A 20,077-nucleotide genomic window follows, 5' to 3' on the forward strand; every position below is an offset into this window, starting at 1 on the left:
AGCTTGCTCAATGGGCCAGCATCTTTTATCAGAATCGTGTTGGCACACATGTGCTCAAGTAATTTAATGTTCTTATTACATTTTACTCATTTGGTGCGAGAGCCAAATTTATATGCAAAGCATTGGGCTGGCACAAATAATCCCTTTACAGGGAAATAGGAAACATTTAATTGTCTACAAATGCTCTGTTTAATTCCTTGTTTTCCATTCACTGCTCCATCTACTTCTTACCCCACTCCTCTACAGAACATCTTGTATCAAGGTCATCCTATTGTCTACCAAGTAACAATCTTCTGCCTTCATCTTAAAAAACACTTATTCAACACTCTCTGCATCTTGAAATACTCTTATCTCTTGTTTATATTTCTTGCAATAAAAAGCTTATTTTTAATTGACAAATAATGATTATGCATATTTGGGGGCACAATGTGATGCTTTGATCTATTTGTAAATAACAGAAAGAGCAGTTAACATAACCTTGCCTTGCCCATTTATCTTTTTTTTCCACCATTTAACATTCTAACAAATGCTGAAACTCTCTTACCTTTGTTGATATCACATTTTTCTGTTTTCAAAGGTGTATTTATCCATTTTATTTGAAAGGCAGAGTGAGAGAGAGAGAGAGAGAGGAAGGGAAAGAAAGAGAGAGATTTTTCATGGTTCAATTGCCAAATGCCCACAACTTCCAGGGCTGGGCCAGGCTGAAGCCAGGAACCAGGACCGCCATTCTGGTCTCCCACATCGGTGGCAGGGGTCCAAGCATTTGAGCCATCTTCTGTGGCCTTCCCAGGCATCGTGGTAGACAGGATTCGAAATGCTGCTCTGATATGGGATGCTGGCTACAGGATAACCTGCACTGTGGGCCCCTGACATTACCTCATTGTCTGGGCCTTCTCATTCTCCACTGCTGACATTACCGTTCTGAGTCCGACCTCTAAGTGTGGTGGTTCTTCATACCTGTCCACAGATTCTCCTTTTGGAAGCCTGAGGATTGCAGGTTCTTGTCACTGACACGGGAAAGAATTCAAGGACAGGACACAAAGGCCAGCAGAAGGTAGGCTTTGATAGAGCGAGAGTCTGCACTCAAGAGGTGAGTGCCGGCACACCCAAGAATGAGCTGGGCACATAGGGGCTGAGGTTGATCTTGGGTTTCTCTAGCTCAGGGAGGCATCCATTACCAGTGGGTGGGTTGTTTGCCAAATTCAGGGTTTGTCTTTGTTCTTGCAGGTGCGGTTGGATAACACAATCCAAAAAACATTGTATGTTTCATTAGCATATTTTTTAAAGGTTTTATTTATTTATTTGAGAGGTAGAGTTACAGATAGTGAGAGGGAGAGGTAGAGAGAAAGGTCTTCCTTCCATTGGTTCACTCCCCAGATGGCCACAACGGCCAGAGCTGCGCCGATCCGAAACCAGGATCCAGGTGCTTTCTCCAGGTCTCCCACCGGGGGGCAGGGGCCCAAGCACCTGGACCATCCTCCCCACTGCCTTTCCAGGCCACAGCAGAGAGCTGGATCAGAAGAAGAGCAGCCGGGACTAGAACCAGCGCCCACATGGGATACTAGCGCCACAGGCAGAGGATTAACCTGTGCCATGTTGCCAGACCCTTCATTAGCATCTTACATTGTCTCCCAGTGGTCTCTGTTTTGCTATTACAAAGAAGCAAAGCTCAGTCAGCAGTCAGGATGGCCACTGGATCTGGTAAAAACTGGTTTATGGGTATCTGCCCAGTGCAAGGAGGTGGTTGGAGTCTGGATGTGTAATCATGGTTGATCATGGCCTGTTTCCTACCAAGAGATAGTTGTGGCATTGCTCATGTTTGCCACGTAGCAGCTCTCCTGCCCTAGGCAGTTATTTATCAGTGCTGCCTCACTTAGTCTGCTCTGCTTCTTCTGTTCTACCCTTTCCACTCTCCCTCCCCTCCCCCTTCCCTTCTCTGCCCTGAATCTTGTTAATTTCTTGGCAATTTTTTATTTCTTGAGTTCTTGCTTCCAAAATGTGTATCCCTTGCCCAGTTCATTCCTTTGAGTCTCAGATACACACATCCAGCTGCCCACCTGACACATTCACATCTCCAATTCAGTGTGTTCAAAAGGAAACACTGGTTCTTTCCCTCACTCATCATGGAGACTATTTGCCACCTATAGAACTCTGCTTATCCTATATCCTGGAAGCACTCTGATCCCATTTTACTAGAGTATTTTTTTAGAGCAATTATAAATTTACAGATAAATTGAGCAGAAAGAACAAAAAATTCCTATAAACATTGCCCCACTCCGTTTCCTCCATGAATAACATCTTGCGTTTGGGTGGTACATTTGTATCAGTTGTTGAACAAATATTGATAAACTATTAGCTAACATCCATAGTTTCTTTTGGGTTAATGCCACATGTTGTAATCTGTGAGCTTTTGCTAATATGTGATGTCATATGCCCACCCTGATAGTATCATTCAGGATTGTGTCTCTACCCTAAAATGCCCTGTGCTCCTCTTATTCTCTCCCCATTCTGATCTTCGACCAGGACTAGAACCTGGTGTGCTGGCGCCACAAGGTGGAGGATTAGCCTATTGAGCCACGGTGCCAGCCCCCAGAATATCCTGTCATTAGAGTCATATGGGTAGATACCTAAATCCAATTTTATTTGCTGTTTCCAGATATATTTTGGGGAGATGATTCTATCTTTAATTTCAGGAAAACCACCTGGTTGAGATCTCTTTGTTTTTGCATGCAGATAATTTGGGGGGTAGTGATAGTCTACCCAATCCCAATAAGACCTGAGCAGGGACTTCTGTAAAACTTCTGTAAAACTTCTCAAACCCCTAGGAGAGAGAAAGACGGTTGTTGAAATGTTTACTCCCATGTCAAAGATGTGCTGATGCCTGAAACAGTTGCAGCGATTGTGCTTGAGGTCAGACCTATGGGGAACAAGGCAGAGGTAAGCGGACTCTAGAGACAGGACCAGAGCTCTGACGTCCAGCACATGGATCTTGGCCTGCTGTGTACTTTTTGATTATGTTAAATAACACGTTTCCATACACATTTCCATAAGACTTAAATTCACTCAAGCCAGAGATCTGTAAGCTATCCTTGAAATCTCCTTCCCTGCCTGCTCCCTCAGGCACATCTTCTACACCCAATCCAATTTAAGTACAGACCCTTCTTAAAAATATTTCTAATGTATGTCCAGGCAACTCACTGCATTTTGTCAGAATTACTGCAGGGTTTTCTTTCTATTCCTCTGCCCCTCCACTCCTGTCTCCAGACAGCAGCAATGGACCCTGTGTTTAAAGCCCTCCAGTGGCTTCTCATGCTCTTAAAACCAATTCCCAAATTCATCCCCATGGTCTCTCACTCCTTGTAAAATGTGGCCCTGTCTCTCTGTACAATCTCAGTTCATGCAATCTTTCTGTGGCCTTATTCTCTAGCCACACTGATGTTCTCCCCGTTTCTAGAAGACAGCTGTTCCATCTGCATAGAGCCTTTGCACAGTCTAGTCCTTCTGCTTGGACTCCTTTCTGACAGGTGACACCCTGCCTTTCCTGTTGCTGTGGATTCATTCTGCGAGGAGGAGTGCAGCGGGAGTAAGAGGCACAGAGTTACCACACAGACCCCAGGAGTTGGGTGAAAGCAGGTCAGAGGTGAGCAGCCCGCAAACTCATTTATTTCAGTTTGTACAGCAGCTTATACAGCCGAGGCAGCCAATCCGGTCAAGGGGTGGTTTATACCCTAAGCAATCACAGCCTGTTACCATGCAGGCTCCGTTGCCAGGTGGGTTTCGAAGCCATTCCTGAGTAACTGACGCTCACTTGCCAGCAGCCATCTTGGCATGGCCTTCTCATTCCACCACACTTTCCTACACACATGCACCTGCTCTTCACATAATTGGTTTATTTTTTTCATTTTAGGTATCAGTTCATAAAAACCTTCCCTGAACACCCATTCTAAACTTGGTTACCCCTGTTCCTCTGTTTTAGTTCCTTGTTTCAACTGTAGCACTAATTATAATTGTTATTTTATTTGAAGCTCCTCTTACCTGTCTGTCTCAGCAGAAGGATAGAAATGAGGGATTCCGCCTGTTTCTCCCAACGTTGTTGTATCTTCAGCATTCAGCCAAAGCATTTCACATAGGAGGCACCCAAACTTAGGTGCTGGGTGGAAGATGAGTAAAAACTTTTCTTTTTCTTATTTCTAACATCCACATCTACTGATTTCATTCTAGCACTCGTCAATATTAGAATGTTTTGTTTTAAATTTGAGTGTGATGTAGTAGAAACAAAAAAAAATGGGTAAGACAGTAAAATAAATAAAATATAGTAAAATAAAAGGGTGGAAGAGGCATTTTGTAATTTACCTAGTGATGAATATTACTATCTCATTTTAGAATTGATTAAAAATGACTTCTGAGAATCATGATGTTTGATCTAGAAAGAATAATAAATATTATTCCATGGGCTTAAAGTTTGTATTTGGTTCAAGTGGGGAAACAGTTTAGTTCGGTAATGATGATCATGGCTCCCATGACTGTGCTCTGCTTGTCTGTGTTTATAAGGTGTTAGCAGATAAGGAGAAGGAGATCAGTGGGGTGGCTGCTACTCTCTCTTGGGAGACGGTTGCTTTCAATGCTTCTTCTATGGCCATGAGGAAAAATAGCTGTTATCTTTCAGAAATACTTTAGATGGAGTCAGTTATAGGCTTCCCTTTAAGAAAATTGGATTTTTTTTTCATATTTGTGCCATGTGGACTACAATAAACACACGAAACAAACATTTTGAGTAGACACTGGGCCTTCACATTTCTGGGTAATTTAGATTGATTCATCAGGCAGACGAGGTTGTTTAGAAGCAGGAGGGGAAAAAGAAGGATTTAAAAAACTCATTATCATTTAATCAATGACTAAATATTATTAGTTGTGGTGATAAAGCTTTCATTTCAAAACCTGCACTCCGTCGAGAAATTCATTTATCATCTGTCTTTTTGGAAGGATTCAAAGAGACAGCACATAATTCTCACAACCTCTCTGGGGATGTCAAAAAAGCTCTACTTTCAACATGTCAGTTTATTTTTTAAATGTCTGTTTCTGCTGTTACATATTTTATTTCAAAATGATACTTTCATTCATCAGATCACTGTAAGAGTCCAGGTCTCAAATTCTCCTGTTTGGATGCCCTTCCCTTTGTGAATCCACCCTTATGACCAAAGTTAAGTCCCATCAGGGTCTCGGTGCCTCCTCTCCTGATGGCCCCACAGCTCCTTCTCCCTGAACTTCTGTGCACCTTTCATTTAGTAGGAACTTTGTCTTGCTGTATCTTAGGGCTCAGGGGTTTCTGGGTAGCATTCTCCCTCCTCTCTGTGTAAGCTTCCGCCTCTCAGCCGCTAGGGAGTGTCTCATGGAGGTACATTTGTATCACCTGATCCTGTCCGTGGCAGTACTGGTTGGATCACATGAGACCAACACCTGATTCGTGCCCAGCCAATCATGTTTTCTTCTGGCGGGAGTGAAGACGTGGATTGCCAGCAGCTGGCCCTTATCCATGGCCCTCTTGAATGCTGTTAGAATCGGAGGTTGTCTATTTAGAGGCAGCCAAAGCCTTCTGGGGCCTAGAAGACGGAAGCAGCAGCAGGGCGGGGAGCGGCGATGGCGGCGGGAGAGCTGCTGTGGGGCGGATAGCCTTCAGTCCTCCATGGCATGGGGAACAGTCATGTGTGAACAGCCTGATGCTGACTTGACTGGTTTGAAGATTTTTACGTGCAAACTCCAGAACTGCGGATAAGGTATGAATGCTTCTTATCTTAATACAGTCTGCTTATTTTTAAGATTCAAATAAATACTTGTGTTTGTAGAAAGAAAGGTCAGGTGCTGCCATCACGGCCTAAAGCGTAAAGCTGCTGCCTGCAATGCTGGCATCCCGTATGGGCACCCGTTACAGCCTCGGCTGCTCCATTTCCAATCCAGCTCTCTGCTATCGCCTGGGGAAGCAGTAGAAGATGGCCCAAGTGCTTGGGCCCCTGCACCCATGTTGGAGAACCAGAAGAAGCTCCTGGTTCCCAACTTCTGACCGGCTCAGCTCTGGCCATTGTGGCCATTTGGGGAGTGAGCCAGCAGACCGAAGATATCTCCTCCCCCTCTTTCTCTCTTCCCCCTCTCCCCCTCCCCCCTCCCCCCTCCCCCTCTCCCCCCTCCCCTCCCCCCGTCTCCCCTCCCCCTCTCCCCGTCTCCCCTCCCCCCGTCTCCCGTCTCCCCTCCCCCTCTCTCCCCTCCCCCTCTCCCCTCTCCCCTCCCCCTCCTCCCTCCCTTCCCCCCTCCTCCTCTCCCCCCTCTCTCCCCCCTTTCCCCCTTTCCCCCCATTCTCCCCCCTCTCTCTTCCTCATCCCTCTCCCCCCTCCCCCTTTCACCCCCTTCTCCCCCCCCCTTCCACATCCCTCTCCCCTTCCCATTTCTCCCTTTCTCTTTCTCCCCCTCCCCCCATATAACTTTCAAATAAATAAATCTTGAGGAAAGTCAGGAACGGTGGCTTCACCTCTCTTTTCTGTGAGAGCACCTGGTTCACAATCACTACTTAACTTTCTTCTCGCAAGTTCCATATTTTAAAGTAAATGTAAGCAAAATAATCTAGGGTTTTACTTTTGGAAAGTAAGTGAACCCAATGAAACTGCTTTAAAATGCATGGTTCCAGGACTTCCTGGCTCAGTGGCTATGTCTGTCATTTGGTTGACTTAGCTGTTAAACCTCTGTGTCTTCATATCTAACACGGTGATAACAGAAGGACTATGAGAGGGTTATCTTGGAAGCTGTGCGTGCAGTGCCTAGTGTATACACCTGGATGTTGCAGGGGAAGGGGAACACTGTTGTCTTTTGATCAGGTGCATGCAGTTGAAAAGGCCAGCGTGATGACAGATTTCAGGTGAGGTGTTACCCCGTGATATGGTTTCTCTGCCTTTCCCAATGTCATCTTAGTCCTCGAGTTTCATCCTTGCAGATCTGGGACCAAAGCAAATCAGGTGCAGTAATCCCAGCTGTGGCATCCTGTGCTCACTGTCCTAACTCAGGAGGGCGCTGCCTTGCTTCAAATAAGCCTCACACCAAACTCACTGCTTCTGATGGATTCCTTACCCTGGAGGCAGGAGGGTTGGCTAGGGGCAGAGGTCAGGACTTCCTCTCGAAGTAAGAGGAATAAATTTGGGGCAGATATCTCCTACAATTCAATAATTCCAATAAATGTACTTTTCCTTTAAGAAGGACTTTTAAAAATATCACATTATTTTCTGCAGTGTTTTATTTAGTATTACAATTGTTGCATAAACTTGCATTAGTTTAGGTCTCTGTGATGTTTATAAATTGATCCTAGGAAAACTTTATGAATTCAAAGATTGGAATAAACAAATCGTACTTTGTCATTTATTTGCCTCTTTCCCTTCTTGCGGGAGCTGCATTCTTCCAAATACGATAAAGAAATGAGATGTTTGGCATTGTTTCAGTTCAAAACATGAATGCTTAGTTCTCCTGTGCTAGACCTGAATGTCTTTGGTTCCTTTTAAAATCTTGTTCAATTATGCCTTCAAGATCTTTGTTCTCCCGTGACTCCTCCTTGTTCCCACATCTTTTTCTGTGCCTTTCAGAGGTGAGCTTAGTGTCTGATAAAGCAATCACAGTTGGGGAGCTATTTACTATACTGTGCTTTTAAATGCAATATTCAAGTGTAGTTTCAGAATTCACTGGCATTCATTACATTAGTAAGCCAATCTGATTTCATTCAGTACACAAACTTGTCACTCTAAAAATAACACAATAGTTATGATTAATTACAGAAAGAAAAAAATACCTTTTTATTGACTCCTTTCTGTATTTCCCCATTTTATTTCATTATTATTTCTGATAAGCTAAACTTCAAATTTTAAAAACTACAATCCACAGAAACTCTTTACATTTTATGACGCAGCATATACACTCAGGAAGGGACACAAGGGAAACAAGTATTCAGTAACAATACTCACCCTGTACATTGCACTTGCATCTCCCCTCCCCTTTACTGCACAATTCTTTGACAATCCTATAATATGAGCTTATGGCAGACTGACATGTCCCAACAGTAAAATTTGAAAATTATTGCTATAGCCTAACTTTCTCTCTAGTGATTTTATGATTGTATTCCAGGGAGGTGTTTTGTTTTTTCTTAGTAAGGCAAAATTGGCAAACAGTTCTATTTTTATTTAAAATGCCATTGTACAAAAAAATTGCTAAAAATTTGTCCTTAATGCTTGAAAAATTGAGAGCTCAGTGGTGCACATGCCAATTAATGAAAACAAATTAGTTTGAGGATGATTTAGTTACTCAGTTGTTTTACTACCCAAGACAGTAATGCTGGATTCCTTGTGCATTTTTTTAATACTGTAAGTAATTTCTGCATGTTTGCCTTATCAGATCCATAGTTATCTGATGAAAATTTTGAGGCACCATTGACACCTTATAATACATTGAAAATCAATTTATAAGGGAAAACAAAATTTTAAGTTATATACTATTTATTTTTTACTTACCAGAACTATTCAAAGCAACAATGTGTTATTCTTGAATTTTCTGCTTATAGTTGTATAAAAATTCTTTTAATTGTTACTGTTAAAATGGAAAGTATTGATTTAATAATTGATAATAATTTGATATTTTAAAGTATAAAAATATAGAAATTGCAAAGAGCAAATCATAAGGTTAGTTCTGGTCCATTTTTGACTTTACAACATAATGCTAAAATTTCAGTTGAGATACTAATATACATTTGCTATATTAAGACCAAAGGAATTTATCCAAAAGGAATTTATCAATGAATTTGCTTATGTTTACATATTTAAAGCTTATTTCACCTTTAAAATGAGAAAAGTCTAGATCTCTCTGCCATCATCTCATCTCCCCTCCAACTCTGTTTCTTTAAAGGAGGTCAGCTGGCCTTCTATCCTACACCTACTTCTTGACAGACTTATAAACCACTATAGGAGAGGACTTCAAAAAATTCACGGAAAATGGAATTAAAACAAATAAGTTTCTGGGGCCAGTGTTATGGTACAATGGTTTAAGTTGCTGCCCGAGAGGCCAGTATCAGGTATGAATGTTTGTTCAAGTCCCAGCTGCTCCACTTCCAGTGGAGCTCCTTATTAATGAGTCTGGAAAAGCATTGAAAGATGGCCCAAGTGCTTGGGTCCTTGCATCTTCTTGGGAGACCTGGACAGAATTTCTGGCTCCTGGCATCAGCTTGGCCCAGTCTCAGCCAGTGTAGCCATTTGGGGAATAAATCAGTGGATTGAAGATCTCTGTCCTATGTATCTCTTGTTCTATGTAACTCTGCCTTTCAAATAAATCTTTTAAACAAGTTTCTTAGTAAAAATAATTTTTAAAGTCTATGCATTTTTTAAATGATACACATTTTCCTTGAACTTTTTGAGGTTTAAATGAGTTTTGGAACATACTTTATGGAATAGTGATAACAAAACACAGCTCAATGCACATTGGTACCTAGATTTTGTAGCACCTGCTGGTGGGCATTGAACTGCAGCCCATTCTTGGTACTGAGCTTGCTTTTCTGCTCACCGTGTCTTAGTAGGCGTGGGGTGACTTTCTTCAGGAGCAGGCAGAGGTCTCTCGTGCTCATCCTCCACTTCAGGGAGGACTGCCCATCTCCCAGAGGTCACCATCGGGGCAGCACTGGTGAATTACGTGAATGTTTGTATAGCTTGATTCTGAATTTTAAGTTGGCTAATTCAATACATATTCTCTAAAGGCTGTTCAGATATTTCTTTTGTGATTGTTTAGAGATTTTTATTTTTGATAGGCAGAGTTAGAGAGAGAGAGAGAGAGCGAGCTTCTATCCACTGGTTTACTCTACAAATTGCCACAATGGCCAAGACTGGGCAAGGCCAAAGCCAGGAACTTCTTCTGGGTTTCCCATGTGGGTACAAAGGGACAAGGACTTGGGCCATCTTCTGCTGTTTCCGCAGGCTATTAGCAGGGAGCTGGATTGGAAGTAGAGCAGCTGGGAAGGGAGCCAGTACCCATATTGTTGCCAGTGCTGTAGGCAGCAGCTTAGGCTGCCGCACCACAACGCTGACCCATTCTTCTGTGATTTTTTTTTAACAGTCAATTTTATTTTCATTATATGTAAGATCATGACATTGATTAGACAATATTTTAGCTAATTCCGATTTTAAGTAATACACTGATCTAAAATTTTTCTTTTTACTTAATCATTGTTTGTCTTTTGCTTTAAAGATTTATTCATTTGAAAGAGTTATAGAGGGAGAAACAGAGCAAGCTTCCCTAAATACAGTTTTCAAAAGTCAAAAAAATTTGATTCTCAAGAAAATGTATGAAAACAATGTGAACATGTACCAAGAGTTCTGTGTTTTTCTTTTCTTTCTTTCTTTCTTTTTTTTTTTTTTTTTTTTTTTTTTTTTTTTTTTTTTTTTTTTTTAGCTATTAGGGAACCAATAAGATGCTAAAATTGGTCTAAGAATTTGAGAAGTGGGGCACCAGTGCTCTGACATGGCCAGTATAGCCATTGCCTGCAGTATTGGCATTCTATATGGGATGTTCCTGGCTCCTCGCTTTGTATTGACCCAGCTGAAGCCGTTCCGGCCATTTGGGGAGTGAACCAGTGGATGGAAGATCTCTGTCTCTCTCTCTCTCTGCCTCTTAAATAGACAAATCTTTATTTTTGAAAAGATTTGTCTATTTGAGAGGCAGAGTTACAGAGAGGCAGAGGGAGAGGTCTTCATCCAGTGGTTCATTCCCCAGATGGCAGCAATGGCTAGAGCTGGGCTGATTTGAAGCCAAGAGCCAGGAGCTTCCTCCAGGTCTCCCACATGGGTGCAGGGGCCCAAGGATTTGGCCCATCTTCTGCTTTTCCAGGCCATAGCAGAGAGCTGGATCAGAAGTGGAGCAGCTGGGACTTAAACCAGTGCCCATATGGGATGCCAACACTGCAGGCAGTGGCTTTACCTGCCATAACACAGCACCAGCCCTAAATATGTAAATCTTAAAAAGAATTTGAGAAGCTATACATACACATAGGCACATTTAATTTCTTTCTTTTATATTTATTTATTTGATAAAACTACAGAGGGAGAGACGGGGAGAAATCTTCCATTAGCTGATTCACTCCCTAGATGGCCATAGCAGGCCAGGCTGAAGCCAGGAGCATGGAACTCCTTCTGGGTCTCTTGTGTGGAAGGCAGGGGCTACCATCTGCTGCACTCAGGTGCACCAGCAGGGAACTGGACTTGATGTGGAGTAGTCAGGACTTGAACTGGGGCTCCTATGAGATGCCATTGTCACAGGCGGTGGCTTAATGCACCGTACCACAGTGCTGGCCCCACACATTGAGTTTCACAGATGAATATAATGAAAGAACTCTCAGTTACAAAACTGCTATCTTTGGGGTTATTTCATCTGTCAGACAGAACTTATTTATGTCTCTGCTATACAAAAATCTACCGGTTAATCTTTGTCCTATAGAATTGTAAAATAGCCTTGTGGATATAAAACCAATACTGGATGGAAAAAAAGGTCTTTTGCCTATTTCCATGTTCTGAATAATGTTTCTGATACTGTTGTCTTAATACTCTTTGTTAGAGTGTGTCAATAGTTTTCTCTGGCATACTCCCTTAGTGATCTCATCAGGTCTTGTAGCTATAAATAACCTGTCTTTTCTCATGATTCCAATATATATAGTTCAGATCTCTTTTTTAGATTGTTTTTATCTAAAAGTTAAAATTTATATAAAAGGAACGTTTAATATATACAATTTGAGGAGGATAATGATACTTTGCACCTGACCCTCCCTCCCTCCATCCCTTGACCCCACCCTCCCTCCCTCCTTCCTTCCTTATTTTTCTTTTTTATAATGACATGCTTGAATTTGCTTTATAATCGCAACCTTAACTCTTCACTAAATGAAGAATTCAGCAAGTAGTAACTAGAAAAACCACTGTTCCTCAGGAGTATAGATAGGGATATAAATAATCAAATCTCAATGTCAATTTTACTCATACACATTACATTTTTTGTACTCTATTAGTTGCCATAAATCAGGTAAAATATATGATATTTGTCTCCTTGGACTGGTTTATTTCATTAAGCATAGTAGTCTTTAGTTGCATTCATTTGTTGCAAAAGACAAGATTTCATTCTTTTTTAAGGCTGAGTAGTATTCCATACTTTATATATACACCATAATTTCTTTATCTAGTCGTCAGTTGATGGACATCTGGATTGATTCTATATTTTAGCTATTATGAGTTGATCTGCTATAAACATGGCAGTATAGAGAACTCTTTCATAGGCTGATTTCATTTCCTTTGTGTAAAGTCCTAGAAGTAGAATGGCTGGGTAATATGGTAGATCTACTTTCAGATTACTGAGATATCTCCAGAATGTCTTCCATAATGGTTGTACTAGCGTATATTCCTACCAACAGTGTATTTGGTACCTTTTTCCTCAAATCCTCATCTGCATTTTTTTAAATTTATTTTTAGATGATAGCCATTCTAACTGGGATGCAGTGAAACTTCATTGTGGTTTTTATTATTTCCCTGATGGCTAGTGAAGCTGAGAATTTTTCATGTGTCTGGCCATTTGTATTTTGTCCTTTGAAAAATGCCCATTTATATCCTTAGCACATTTCTTAACTGGATAATTTGTTTTGTGATGTTTCTTGAGCTCCTTATATATCTTGGATATTAATCCTTTATCAGATGCATAGTTTGTCATATTTTCTATTGTTTCGGTTGCCTCTTTCCTCTGTTGCATGTTTCCTTTGCAGTGCAGAAGTGTCTTAGCTTGATCTAATCCCACTTGTCTCTTTTTGTTTTTATTGTCTGTGCTCCTGGGGTCTTTTCCAAGAAATCTTTGCTTATGTCAATGTCTTACAGAGTTTTCCCAATGTTTTCTTTAGTAATTTGATGGTTTATGGTCTTAGATTTAGATCCCTAATCCGTTGTAAGTTGATTTTTGTATAAAGTGTAAGGTAGGGATCTTTTTCGTAGTTCTGCATGCAAAGATCCCATTTTCCCAAAGCTATTTGTTGAAAAGACTGTCCTTTCTCCAGAGAGTGATTTTAGCTCCTTTGTCAAAAATTAGTTGGATGTATTTGCACGGATTGATTTCTGGGGTCTCTAATCTATTCCATTGGCCCATATGTCTATTCTTGTGCCAGTACCAAGCTATTTTGACCATAACTGCTGTTTAATATGCTTTGAAATCTGGTATTGTGATGCCTCCAGCTTTATTATTGTTTAAGATTCCTTTAACTCTTCATGGTTGCTTGAGATTCTATATGAATTTAGAGTGATTTTTCTCAGCTCTGAGAAGAGTATGTTTGGCATTTTGGTTGGTATTTCATTGAAAAATGATCCATGAACATAGATTTTTCCTTTTTGTGTTATTTTCTATTTCTTTCCTTAATGTGTTTTTAACTTTCATTGTAGAGATCTTTCACATCTTAATTAAATTTATCCTAAGGTAGGGGCCGGCGCTGTGGCATAGTGGGAAAAGCCACCGCCTGCAGTGCTGGCATCCCATATGGGCGCCGGTTCAAGTTCTGGCTGCTCCACTTCCGATCCAGCTCTCTGCTGTGGCCTGGGAAGGCAGCAGAGGATGGCCCAAGTCCTTGGGCCCCTGCACCCGCATGGGAGACCTGGAGGAAACTCCTGACCCTGGCTTCGGATCAGCACAGCTCTGGCCGTTGAGGCCAATTGGGGAGTGAACCAGCAGATGGAAGACTCTCTCTCTCCTTCTCTCTCTGTGTAACTCTGACTTTCAAATAAATAAACCTTTAAAAAAATTTATCCTAAGGTATTTAAAATTTTTTGTAGCTATTGTGAATGGGACTGACCTTACAAGTTCTTTCTCAGATGACATACAAGGCTACTGATTTTGTGTGTTGATTTTATATACTGCAACTTTGCCAAACTCTGAGTTCCAATCATGTCGTAGTGAAGTCTTTTGTTTCCCCTATGCATTGGATTATATTGCCTGCAAACAAGGATAATTTGATGCCCTATTTTCCTGTTTGTATTCCTTTGATTTCCTTTTCTTGTCTATTGGCTCTGGCTAAAACTTCCAGAACTACGTTGAATAATAATTTTGAGAGTGTTCATCATTGTCTGGTTCCAGATCTCAGTGGAAATGCTTCCAACTTTTCCCTATTCAATATGATGCTGGCAGTGGGTTTGTCATATATTGCCTTGATTATGTTATGGATTGTTCCTTCTATCTCCAATTTGCTTAAGGATTTTACCATGAAAGGATGTTGTATTTTATCAAATGCTTTCTCTGCATCTATTGATCTTCAAGCAGCTTTTATTCTTCAGTTTGTTAATGAGTTGTATCACACTTACTGATTTGCATATGTTGAACATCTCTGCATACCAGGGATAAATCTCACTTGGTCCAGGTAAATGATCTTTTTGATGTGTTGCTGGATTCAATTAGCTAGTATTTTGTTCAGGATTTTTGCATCTATGTTCATCAAGGATATTGGTCAATAGTTCTCATTCTTTGTTGTATCTTTTTCTGGTTTTGGAATTAAGGCGATGCTAGCCTCATAGAAGGAGTTTGGGGGGATTCTCAACCTTTCAGTTGTTTTGAATAGCTTGAAGGGAATTGGGTTAGTTCTTTAAAAGATTGGTAGAATTCAGTAGTGAAGCCATCCGGTGTAGGCTTTTCTTTGTTGCAAGAGTCTTCATTACTGATTCAATCTCTGTCTAGCTTATTGGTCTATTTAGGTTTTCTATGTCTTCTTGACTCGATTTTGGTGTTGTGTATGTCCAGAAACTTATCCATTTATTCTAGATTTTACAATTTGTTGGCATATAGCTGTTTGTACTAATTCCTGATGATTCTTTTTATCTTTGAGGTATCCATTATGACTACTGATTTGGGTCTTCCTTTTTTTAGGTGGGCCAGTGGTTTATCAACTTTTTCTATTTTTGTCAAAACACAACCTATTCATTTCACTAATCTTTTGTATCATTTTTGGTTTATTCTCTAATTTTTTTCTTTCCTCCTAATTTGGGGTTTGATTTGTTCTTGTTTTCTTATGTCTTTGAGATATATTTTTAGATTTGATGCCTTTCTAAATTTTGATGCACTAATAACTATAAACTTCCCTCAATACTGTACTTGCTGTAGCCCATAAGTTTCATATCTTCATTCATTTCTAGGAATTTTTTTATTTCCTTTTTTGGCTTCTTCTATAACCCACTATTTCAGGAGCATGTTGTTCAGTATCCATGTGTTTTCATATTTTAGAGTTTCTTAAGTTGATAATTTCCAGCTTCATTCCATTGTGGTCAGAAAAGATGCATGGTATGACTTCAATTCTTTTGAATTTGTTGAATTTTTTTTATGGCTTAGCATATGGTCTATCCTAGGGAAAGTTCCATGCACTGATGAAAAGAATGTGTATTCTACAGCTACGGGATGAAATGTTCTGTAGATAGTGTAGGCTAGCTGCATTGTTTCTTTGAATTTTTTTCTAATCAGTTCATTGATGAAAGTGGGGTGTTAAAATCCCCCATTATTATTATATTGGATTCTATGTTTCCCTTTAGATCCATTAACATTTCTTATAAATAGCCAGACACCCTGTGATTTGTTGCATATGCATTTATTATAGTCATCTCTTCCTCTTGAATTGATCCCTTAACCTTTACATAGTGACCTTCTTTGTCTCTTTTAAGAGTTGTGTTTTAGTCTATTTTGTCTGATATTAGGATGGCTACATTTGCTCAGTTTTGATTTCCATTAGCATGGACTATCTTCTTTCCATTCTTTCCTTTTCAGTTGTGTGTGCATCTTTTGTTGGTGAGATGTATGCACATAGATGGGTCTTATTGTTTTTAATCCATTCAGCCAGTCTATCTCTTAAATGGAGAATTTAAGCCATTTACATTCAGTTTTTTACTGGTAAATAAAGAGTTGGTCTTGCCATTATTCAATAAGTACTCCTATTATTTTGGAGCTCCTTTACACTATTACTAGGGCGTTTTCTGCCTTCTCATTCTTTCATAATCTCTTTTCTTCATTCCAGACTCATATATTCAGCTGTCTACAATATGGTACACTTAGATACTTAATAGTTTAAATTCAACATGTCTGAATTTTGAGTTTTCTTTCTCAGAAAAAGCTTACTCCATCAACCACTCCAATCCCCCCAGTTAAAACAGTTCTGTTTTTTCAGATCAGAAATTATCTATTTTATTTTCTCACAACCCATAGGCAATCCTTCAGGAAACATTAATCCACCTTCAAAATTTATCAGTATTTGTATTATTCCTCACCATCTCTAATGCATCTTGGATCACTATGTGTGTTCTTGCAAAAGAACTGAGCTTCAGGGAGACAGCTGTTCTAAATAAATTCAGAAGTACAAGAGTACTTCTCCAAACCTAAATATACAAAGCAGCTTTAAAGAGTCCATTCTGCCAAAAAGTTTAAGAAGTGGTATTATGGGATATAACATTGGTTCTTGGATTTATAATTGCTATGTAGCTATTTCTAATGTCCCCAAGAAGGTTTAAAATAAATTCCTTGATTTAACCATGCTGTGAATATTTTTTTTGGCCCCAACCTTTTACCAAACATTATATAAGCGATAATAATCATTCTTTGAAAAAATGGATTTCCCTGATGTATATGTTACCATCCTTTAGGAAACATGAAATGGATTGTTTTTAAGTAATTAAATTTTTACTTTTAGTGAAGAGATGCTTTAGGTGTGCTGAAACAGCTGTACCACAGACTGGGTGGTATAAGAAATAGAAATTCATTTTGTTACAATTCTGATTAAGGTGTCAGCAGGCTGGTTTCTTATGGAGGTTTATCTCCTTGGCTTGTAGCTGGCCTTTTCTAACTGTCTTCACATGGTTTTCTATGTCTGTCTATGTCCTAAGCCCCTTTCCTATAAGGATATCAGTCATATCATCTCACTTCATCTAATTACCTCTTTACAAGGGTCTAGCTCCAGATATAGTATCATTCTAAAGTCTTGGGTGTTAGTGCTTCAACACACAAATTTTGTGGGGAAACAATTCAGCTCATCAAGAGTTTCATATCAGTACTGGGGACAAATGTCATGTTCACTTAGGTAACTCTCACAAGTGCCTTAGAGTGAATATCAGCTATCATCCTGTATGTCAAGAAGCCAAAATAATATTGAAATTGGGGACCTAGCCTCAGGTATCCTTTCCTCCAGGTACTCTTTGGGTCTGAGTTTTGCACTAATCTTGGGCAAGTAAATTTGGCCGTATCTCTGTCTTGAAGAAATATATTACAAGACATTTAGGCCGGCACCGTGGCTCACTAGGCTAATCCTCCACCTAGCAGCGCCGGCACACCAGGTTCTAGTCCCGGTCGGGGCGCCGGATTCTGTCCCGGTTGCCCCTCTTCCAGGCCAGCTCTCTGCTGTGGCCAGGGAGTGCAGTGCAGGATGGCCCAAGTGTTGGGGCCCTGCACCCTATGGGAGACCAGGAGAAGCACCTGGCTCCTGCCTTCGGATCAGCACGGTGCGCCGGCAGCAGCGTGCTGGCCACGACAGCCATTGGAGGGTGAACCAACGGCAAAAGGAAGACCTTTCTGTCTCTATCACTGTCCACTCTGCCTGTCAAAAGAAAAGAGAAAAAAAAAAAAAAAGAAAAAAACATTTAAACGTGAGATTAAAAAAGTTGCATTCTTTGCAAGTGGTTGTGAAGAACAAATTCTACACTACTTCCAAAAATGGACTACTCTGCTTTGATTTTACGATAATCATAGCTGTCAATATCATATCATAAATAATTTGCATAAAATCAAGAGTTGTCCCCTAAGTTAAAGTAGTCTTTTCCTCTGTTAAGAAGAAACTCTAGAAAGATCTCTAGTTGGGGACAATAGGCTAAATCAGAGAAGAAAATAGTTATGATTTTTTAACATAGTAATGATTTTTAAATCTGCAAATTGAAATATTAAGAGTGTGTTCTGGTGACTTGATTTTCATTTTTCAGCAGTATTCATTATTGTAACTTCAATAAAAGTCCCATCTCAAATATTTTTCTTCTAAGTGCAAAACACTTTTAAAAAAATGCTGTCATCTGGTAGGGGTGGTGTTTTGGAAAGTAAATGAAGGGTAGTCTGCTTTCTTTGTGATTGTTGTGGGTGGCATGAGGTGAGGAAATTACTGAGGGGGTAGGATTGAGTGAGAAAAATGTTTTGTTTGAGACCAAAAATTTGATTTTTCAAGGTAGAAAATTTATTTGGAATATGCTAGGGAGACTTTTCCCTTTCATAAAAAATTGTCTTGCTGATCTTAAAATGTTAGAAAAGATTTGCTGAAGTGTAACAAATACATGGACTGCTCTGGATTACAGATTTTGAATGACACAAATTAGTTAAAGCTAGCTAATTCAATGAATGAATTTTGCCTCAGTCTCGACACAACTTTTCTGGTACTAGATGAGAGAGCATTGCTACTGTGGGATTTTGAGCATTCCATGGGTTCTGCCTGCCTTCCACCTCCTCACACAATGTGGAAGTGGTAGGAGCCCAGGAGTTTGCAGTCTTAGGCACATATCAGTGGGGATCTTTAGAAACTACCAGTGCTAGAGCCCTCATAGATTACAGTTTAGTTGGTTTGAGGTGACACCCAGATTTAGATCTTGTTTTTAAGTACCCAAGGCTCTATTAATGTTGGAGTTGAGTCTCTGTCGGTTGACCTCAAGGGTTGCTTCCAACTCTGCTATTTAAAGGAATTTAGCTAAAAACTGATCTTGGCATGCCATTAAGAATCTTTGTTTCCGGACTGGCGCCACGGTTCAATAGGCTAATCCTCTGCCTGCAGCACTGGCACCCTGGGTTCTAGTCCTGGTTGGGGTGCTGGATTCTGTCCTGGTTGCTCCTTTTCCAGTCCAGCTCTCTGCTGTGGCCCAGCAGAGCAGTGGAGGATGGCCCAGGTCCTTGGGCCCTGCACCCGCATGGGAGACCAGGAGGAAGCACCTGGCTCCTGGCTTCGGATCGGAGTAGCGCGTCGGCCCCAGCGTGCTGGCCGTAGCGGCCATTTGGGGGGTGAACCAACGGAAAAAGGAAGACCTTTCTCTCTCCCTCTCTCACTAACTCTGCCTGTCCAAAAAAAAAAAAAAAAAAATCTTTGTCTCCAAATTTATGTATCTCTTGGTGGAGGATTCGGGAAAGAAAGGCATTTGTTTTTAACTTAAGGAAGCTAGCTTCTTTACTTCTGTTTAACCCATTCAGTATCCAGAAAAAGCCCAAAAATCTGTATCAGTGTTAAGTGTACAAATAATGTTTTCACTTTCAAAGCACGTTGGTTTTCTAATAGTGTCATTGCTTAAAGGTTGCTTACAAAACATTAACTAGATTCAATATAACTATCTTATGTGTATGAACTGGTCAAGACAATGCTTACAACAGTATTTTCGATCGGTATAAGATTCTTTCTTGGTGTGGTGAATGATTTTTCTCCTTAGGTTTTTGTTCTCAAATATCCAATGGGATTGCTTGGGGAGGTATTTAATAATCTTCATGTAGCCCAGGCTACATTCCAGACCAAATCAGAATCACTGGACAGGCACCAGGGCTTTTAAATTTCCCTGGCAGTTACCAAAAAATGGAGCGAAGGTTGGTAACAGGTTGCTCTAGGATGACATTTTGTGACAAATGCACTGAGGAGTCGTCGATGATAAAATGCTAAGGCTATGGTAGACACCATCTGCACTGGAAGCAGCTATCTCTTCCCACAGTGGATAACTTTGTCACAGAGGATTCTTCTTTTGCTAAAATTCCCATAGTGTGGCAAGTCTCTTGTTACTTTAAGTGTTCTGAATTATCAGACAGCAACCATTTCTACCGAGCATGGCAAATAAAACGTTTCCTTCTTAAGCTGATGAATAAAATCTGGGCTACTCTTCCCACAGACCCTTTGAAGCTGATTGAAAGAGAGGGTAAAAGGAGAACTAAAAACAAAAATATTCAAGGAAGTGAATTTGTTAGGTGCAACTACAACTAAAAAAGATTCAATGAAGCATACCTTTTAAGTTTCTGG

This window comes from Oryctolagus cuniculus, chromosome 5 (assembly GCF_051225735.1).
Source record: "Oryctolagus cuniculus isolate XC-2025 breed Fujian yellow rabbit chromosome 5, ASM5122573v1, whole genome shotgun sequence".
NCBI lineage: Eukaryota > Metazoa > Chordata > Mammalia > Lagomorpha > Leporidae > Oryctolagus > Oryctolagus cuniculus.